Source organism: Ornithorhynchus anatinus, chromosome 6 (genome assembly GCF_004115215.2).
Source record: "Ornithorhynchus anatinus isolate Pmale09 chromosome 6, mOrnAna1.pri.v4, whole genome shotgun sequence".
Classification (NCBI taxonomy): domain Eukaryota; kingdom Metazoa; phylum Chordata; class Mammalia; order Monotremata; family Ornithorhynchidae; genus Ornithorhynchus; species Ornithorhynchus anatinus.
In genome coordinates this window covers 41,107,410-41,113,582 of record NC_041733.1, presented here as the reverse complement: position 1 = coordinate 41,113,582, position 6,173 = coordinate 41,107,410, and the positions used below count along the sequence as shown (strand labels likewise).

Sequence of the window (6,173 nt, the reverse complement as noted above, 5' to 3'; positions counted from 1 at the left end):
GGCCCATTTGCACGGTAAGGGCCCATTTGCCTCCCCTCTCGGTCCGGCGGGGAGGGCCCGCCTGTCGTGGGCCGGGAACATGTCTGTCTGTTCTCGTGTCATCCTGTCCCACGGAGCTTAATACAGTGCTCTGCGCTCAGTAAGCCCTTAGGCCCATTTGCCCTTTAGATGGGCAGGGAACACCTCCACCCTTTATTTATTTTTCTTAAAGTCTGTCTCCCCACTCTTAGGCAGGGAACGCGGCTGCCGATTCTCTCAGATCGGACTCTCCTGAGGGCTCGGTAGAGCGCTCCGCACGTAGCTAGTGCTGGATAAATGCCAGGTATCGATCGACGGAGAGGGGAGGGGCGGCGGACGCTGAGAAGAGGAGGAAGGCCCGGCCCTCCGTCGGTGGGTGCTGCGGGGCCAGCTTTCCGTGGCTCGGCTCGGCGGCTTCTGCGGGGGCGGCGCTTGCAGGTGTCTGGTCCTCCTGGGGCCGCTCACCTGGGGTCACCTTGGGGCTGAAAGATTTAGGGATCTGAGCCGGACCCATCCGCGGCAGCAGCTTCGATCGTTCAATCATTCGATGGTATCGACTGAGCGCTTCCTGAGTGCAGAGCACGGTGCTGAGCACCTGGGAGAGTGCGATACAATAGAGTTACCAGTTCTGATAATAATGACGGTGGAAGTAATGGCATCTACTAAGCGTGCGTGTGCGCTACGTGTCAAGCAAGGTCCCGGGTGCCGTGCGGGGTATGAGTTCATCGGGTCAGACAGAATCCCTGTCCCACATGGCAGACATGGTCTAAGTAGGAGAGAGAATCATAATGATACTAAAAAGTAAAAAATGGTATTTGTTAAGCGCTTAGTAGGCGTCAAGCACTATTCTAAGCATTGGGGTAGAAACAGGTTCATCCGGTTGTCCCATAATGGGGCTCATAATCTTCATCCCCATTTTACAGATGAGGTCACTGAGGCGCAGAGAAGTTAAGTGGCTCGCCCAAGGTCACACAGCAGACAAGTGCCTTAGGTGGAACTAGAACCTACGTCCTCTGACTCCCAAGCCCGTGCTCTATCCGCTAAGCCATACCGATTCTTCAGAAGGGCCAGAAGGAGGTCCTGATCCAAAGAAGATGGAGAACGGGTACTGAACCCCTGTTTTCTGAGGGGGGGAAAGAGAAGCTGAGGGAAGTGAAATGACTTGCCCGAGGTCACAGAGCACTTGACCCCTCCCATTGGGCAGGTGAGGGAACAGAGGCACAGAGAGGATAGGTGACTTGCCCAAAGTCACATAGCAGGCAAGGAGACCCTTGCTGCATGCCAAGCACTATACTAAGCACGTGAAAGGGTACAATACAAGAGTCAGTAGGCCCGGTCCCTGCCCAGAATGAATTTACGGTCTACGGGGAGGGGAGACGGATGGGATTAGAAATCATTTATCTACATTCATTCATTCAATCATATTTATTGAGATCTTACTGTGTACAGAGCACTGTACTAAGCGCTTGGGAGGACAATACAACAATTTTCTAGACTGTAAGCTCATTGTCAGCCAGGAATGTCACTGTCTATTGTTGAATTGCACTTCCCCAAGCACTTAGTACAGTGCTCTGCACCCAATAAGCGCTCAATCAAGATGACTGTCCTACATCTTAATCAGCTAAGCTGTATCTACTCTAGTGCTTAGAACAGTTCTTGTCAAATAGTCAGCGCTGAAGAAAAGCCATTTCAAAAAAATAGAAAAAGGAGAGGAGAAGCCAGGCTGAAGAGGAACTGAGCTCCGTCTCCAGTCTGGCCAGCTACCCTGGGGCTAGAGGGAGGAAGGGGGAATACTCTACCAGGAGAAGCGGCAAGGCCTAGCGGCTACAGCCCAGTCCAGGAATTCAGAAGGCCCCGAGTTCTAATTCCAGCTTCGTCCTAGGTCTGCTGGGTGATCTTGGATAAGTCACTTTACTTCTCTGGGCCTCAATCACCTCATCTGTAAAGTGGAGATCAATCCTCAATGAAGACCTATTTATAATTTAACGCAGGATGACTTGATCGAGGGAATTCTTGATTGATTGTGTTTGGGGTGACCTACGGGTATGATATCCTCCCAGGGTCACACATGGAAACTTTCCAGTACCCTACCAGTCACGACTATGGGAGGGAGAGTCAAGTAGAGACCTACCTATTCCATTCCCAGCTTGGCCAGTGACTACCAAGCACAAGGGCTGAAGCAAGGCTTTCATAATGGAGAGAGGCAGTGTCTCACATAGAGCTCTCAGTCCAAGGCAGGAGAAAAGTGATACAGTTACAGGGGAGGAAAGTGAGGCTCAGAGAGGTTAAGTGACTTGCTCAAATTGAAACAGCAGGCCAATGGCAGAGCTGGGACTATCTATCAATCAATCAGTGGTATTTACTGAGAATTTCTTATGGACAGAGCACTCTATTAAGCCCTTGGGAGTGAACAATACAACAGAATTCGATACATCCCCTGCCCATCATGAGCTCTATGGGGCTAGAACCCAGGTTCGATTCTCGTTACGGTTTGTTTTGTGGCATTTGTTAAGCCCCTTCTATGCGTCGAACACTGTTCTATGCGCTGGGGTAGATACAAGTCAATCTGGTTGGATGTCGACCTCCATGGGGGGGGGGGAGGGGTCACAGTCCGAGGAGGAGGGAGAACAGGAGAGCTGAGGCATAGAGAAGTTAATAATGATAATAATAATGTTGGTATTTGTTGTTAAGCGCTTACTATGGGCAGAGCACTGTTCTAAGCACTGGGGTAGATACAGGGTAATCAGGTTGTCCCACGTGAGGCTCACAGTCGTAATCCCCATTTTACAGATGCGGGAACTGAGACACAGAGAAGTTAAGTGACTTGCCCACAGTCACACAGCTGACAAGTGGCAAAGCCGGTATTTGAACCCATGACCTTTGACTCCCAAGCCCGGGCTCTTTCCACTGAGCCACGCTGCTTAAGTGGCTCTCCCAAGATCACGCAGCAGGCAACTGGCAGAGCTGGGATTAGAACCCGGGCCCTCCAACTCCCCGGCCCACCTCTTTCCACTAGGCCCCATGCTACTTCTTAATTGCTCCCGATGTGAAGCGATAGATCGACCGATGGATCGATCCCAGATCCCTGTTCTTTCCTCTCGCCTTCACCTCTTCAAAGCCGATCGACCCCTGAATCCGGAGGCCCCTTCTGGCCCCCCGTGCCAGGGGAGAGCCAGGCCCAGCCAGCGCGGGGCCGGTCCAGGGAGGGCGGTCAGCTCCCGACTCTCGCTGCCATCGGACTTCCCTCCGGCCCCGACGCGAGCCGTGGGGGGGGCTTGGGTCCAGTAAGCCCGATCCCTAATCCGCAGGTGTGTTTGGGCCGAGCGAGGGAGTTTTTTCTCATGTGCTTTTCAATGGTATTTGTTAAGCTCTTACTGTGAGCCACGCATTGACACTTCAGAGTTTACACTCACCTCATCTTTTCCACTTGAGCACATTCCCTACGACTCCGTGAGGTTGGTGGTCTGCCTGCTGCTTTCTGACCTGTGCCCTCGATGGAAATTCTTTCCTTTGGAAGAGTGAAGCTAATAATGATAATAGTAATATTTGTTAAAATCCTCACATAATAATGACGATAGCATTTGTTAAACACTTACATAATAATCATCATAATGGAAGCATTGGTTAAACACTTATTAGGTGCCAAACACCGAACTAAGCAAGAGGAGTAGATATCGGCTAAACAGGTGGAACACAGTTCCCGTCCCATGTTGTCGAAGCAGCGGGGGAGTTGGATTTAATCCTATTACAGAGGAGGAGGTGGCCCAGAGAAGTGAAATGACCTGCCCAAGAAAGATCACATGGCACACAAATGGCAAAGCCTCAGTGAGAACTCAGGTCCTTTGACTTCCAAGCCCGGGCTCTTTCCCCTAGGCCCCAGGGCTCGCAGAGACCCTCAAGCCGAAGGGTCTCGGAAGGGTTTGGAGCGCGTCCAAACCAAAAGGAGCGCCCGGGGCGCTCCTCTCCGCTTTTAAGCCGAAGCTTTGACCTGAACGGGGTTCCCTTCTCGTGGGGTGAGCACGCACTCCAACTGCAGTAGCGGAAGATGGGAGTCCTGCCCCGAGCCTGAGCTCATCTTCTTCCAACGAGCCGGTTTCCCAAACGTTGGAAACGAGTGAAGCCTGGCCTCTCTCCGCTCAGCCACCATGATGAACTGTTCTCGGCAGGAGGCGGGTGACAGAGCCAACCTCTGCCGCGCCTGCAAACGGGAACACCTCCAAAAAAACACAGAAACCGTTCAGGGGACCGAGAGAGGAGGGGAAGGGTAAAGGAAAGCAACAACCCAGAGAGCTCCCAACCGCTTTCCCAGCGTTCCTGGCTCCGTACCTCCGGCCAAAACCCTGCTCGGGGAAATGGAGAGAGGTGGGTGAAGGGAGACGATGACACCCTGCCCGGAGTTCTCTCACCTGCTTCCCCAGATTTCTGGCTCTGTACTTCAGCCACAGGCTGCGTTCCAAGTAAGGTGAGAGAAGTGCAAGGAAGAGGAAAGGCAGGAAGCCAGAGTCCTCTCATCCACTTTCCCGAGGATGCTTGACTCTGTCTTCAGGTGAAGGCCGTGCGTTCAGGGGAATGGTCAGAGGAGGGTGAGGAGAGGGGAAGGCAGCAACCCAGAGTCCTCTCACTGCTTACCAGAATTCCCGGGTTCGTATCTCGGCTGGAGTCCGGCATGGGAACAGGGGCATTGGGTGTTGGGAGGCAGGAGAGCTATTGCAGTTTGAATCCCGGGACCTGCCACTTGTCAGCTGTGTGAGTTTGGTTGGGCAAAGTCACTTTACTTCTCTGTGGCCTCAGTTCCCCTCATTCTCGTAAAATAGGGATTAAGACTGGAGCCTCCATGTGGGAACAACCTGATCACCCTGTATCCTAACCCCAAGCACTTAGAACAGTGCTCTGCACATAGTAAGCACTTAACAAATACCAACAGCATTATTACCCCAGAGAGGAGGACGGCAGAAGAAGAACAAGGTTTGAACAATTTCCTTCCTACGATAGTCATTTTCAAGGGTCTGGCTAAGGGTCAGAGTTTAGCTTGCTCAGTCCCATCTAAAATAAAGGAGGTGCACCATAAGAAATAACATTTATATTTAAATTTGCCCAAGGAACTTTGCACATTTTCATAATCATCATCATAATTATGGTATTGCTAAGCACTTACTATGTGCAGAGCACTGTTCTAAGCGCTGGGGAAGATACAGGGTAATCAGATTGGCCCACGTGGGGTTCACATTTCTTAATCCCCATTTTTACAGAGGGGGTAACTGAGGCACAGAGAAGTTAAATGACTTGCCCAAGGTCACACAGCAGACAAGCGGCGGAGTCGGGATTAGAACCCACGCCCTCTGACTCCCAGGCCCGGGCTTAACACACTCCGCTGTTCATTATGGGAAAGGGTCTGAAAACAGATTTTTTTTTCTGGCTGAATCAGTCACTCAATCCAAAGGCTAATTTATAGGTGGAAACTAAAAAGTTCATCTCCCCCTTCAGAGATCTTTATGTAGGAACATAGACCTCAGAGATTTTTTAATCATCAGATTATGAGAAGAGTCTGCAGTGCAATGTATGAACTTGGAGCCTTCTCTCCCAACAGTAGAGACCTCACAGAGTTGCAGAAATCCAGAAACAACGTGGTTTAGAAGACTCCACCTGGGGATCGGTCGCCAGACTCTATGAGCCAGTAGCGATTCCATCGAGGCCGGGTGAGTGGACGATTCGGTTGGAACCGTGACTCCGGGGAAGTAGCTTGGCCTAGTGAAAAGATCATGGGGACTGGGGGCCGGGGAATGTGAATTCTAACTCCATCTCTGCTGCTCACCTGCTGCGGGTCCTTAGGCGCCTCACTTAATTTCTCTGGGCCTCAGTTTCCTCTTCTGTAGAAAGGGGGTTCAATACTTCCTTTCTTTCACCCTTAGGCTGAGCCCTGTGTGGGATAGGGGCTGGATCCTACTTGATTAGCTGGTATCCGTCCCAGAGCTTAGTACAAAGCTTGGTATACAGTTAGCCCTTGAATAGCACAATAATTACCACCGCCATCTTCAGACTTATGAAGCTGTCACCGACAGAACATATCCAACAGGACACCCGTCTTCTACCGGCTGACCGACGGAGGGCCGCCCGGGGTCTCTTGCGCTTCCTACTGTGCTTTGCACACAGTGAGC

At 51.5% G+C, this 6,173-nt stretch overlaps 1 long non-coding RNA gene across 1 annotated transcript; it reads right to left on the bottom strand.

Annotated features, from left to right (window-relative positions):
• Positions 1–244: 244 nt before the first annotated feature.
• LOC114812934 lies at positions 245–4,489 on the bottom strand. Its single transcript, XR_003760541.1, has 3 exons — positions 4,425–4,489; positions 3,432–3,542; positions 245–613 (listed from the first exon to the last, which is right to left on the bottom strand). It is a non-coding gene; the product is annotated as an uncharacterized LOC114812934 (long non-coding RNA).
• Positions 4,490–6,173: the final 1,684 nt, after the last annotated feature.